Source organism: Meleagris gallopavo, chromosome 8 (assembly GCF_000146605.3).
Source record: "Meleagris gallopavo isolate NT-WF06-2002-E0010 breed Aviagen turkey brand Nicholas breeding stock chromosome 8, Turkey_5.1, whole genome shotgun sequence".
NCBI lineage: Eukaryota > Metazoa > Chordata > Aves > Galliformes > Phasianidae > Meleagris > Meleagris gallopavo.
The window spans coordinates 8,751,900-8,753,009 of NC_015018.2; positions in this window are offsets into that span (position 1 = coordinate 8,751,900).

A 1,110-nucleotide genomic window follows, 5' to 3' on the forward strand; every position below is an offset into this window, starting at 1 on the left:
TTGGGGTTTTTGGGGTTATTTTGGGGTTCCTTTGCTTTCAATTGGTGTCTCCTTAACGAAGCTGTGTGCAGTTTCCTCTCCACCTCCAACGAAGCAGTGTACAAAATCTTCAACGAGTCGGCGTGCCCGCTGGCGGGGCAGAGCTGCGACCCGGAGGTGAGGGGGAGGAAAACTGGGGGTCCGTGGCTTTGAGAGCCCCAAAACTGGGGGTCTGTGGCTTTCAGGCACGTGTTGGTGCCTTGAGATGTTGGTTCTGTCTGACGTCGGTGCTGTGGAGACGTTGGTGCCATCAGTGTTGGTGCCATCAGTGTTGGTGCCATCAGTGCTGGTGCCATCAGTGCTGGTTCCATGGGACGTTGGTGCCATCAGTGCTGGTGCCATCAGTGTTGGTTCCATGGGACGTTGGTGCCATCAATGTTGGTTCCACGGCACGCTGGTGCCATCGGTGCTGGTGCCATCAGTGTTGGTTCCATGGGACGTTGGTGCCATCAGTGCTGGTGCCATCAGTGCTGGTGCCATCAGTGCTGGTGCCATCAGTGTTGGTGCCATGGGACGTTGGTGCCATCAGTGCTGGTGCCATCGGTGCTGGTGCCATCAATGTTGGTTCCACGGGACGTTGGTGCCATCAGTGCTGGTGCCATCAATGTTGGTTCCACGGGACGTTGGTGCCATCGGTGCTGGTGCCATCGGTGCTGGTGCCATCGGTGCTGGTTCCACGGCACGCTGGTGCCGTCCGCGCTGTTGGTGCCGCTGGCGCTGCCCTCACCCCCGCTGCCCGCAGACGTTCAACACGAGCGCCGCGGCGGCGCAGTGCCCCGGCTCTCAGTGCCTCTTCGCGTTCTACGGCGGCGAGTCGTCGTTCCACCGCTCGCTGACGGCGCTGCAGCTCTTCAACCTCTTCATGCTCTTCTGGCTCGCCAACTTCGCCATCGCGCTGGGCCAGGTGACGCTGGCGGGCGCCTTCGCCTCCTATTATTGGGCCTTCAAGAAGCCCCACGACATCCCCGCCTTCCCCCTCTTCTCCTCCTTCGGCCGCGCGCTCAGGTGCGTCCTGCGCCCGCTGCGCTCCGTCCCCAGCAGGGACAGCGGGGGTCCTTCCATCCCCAGCCC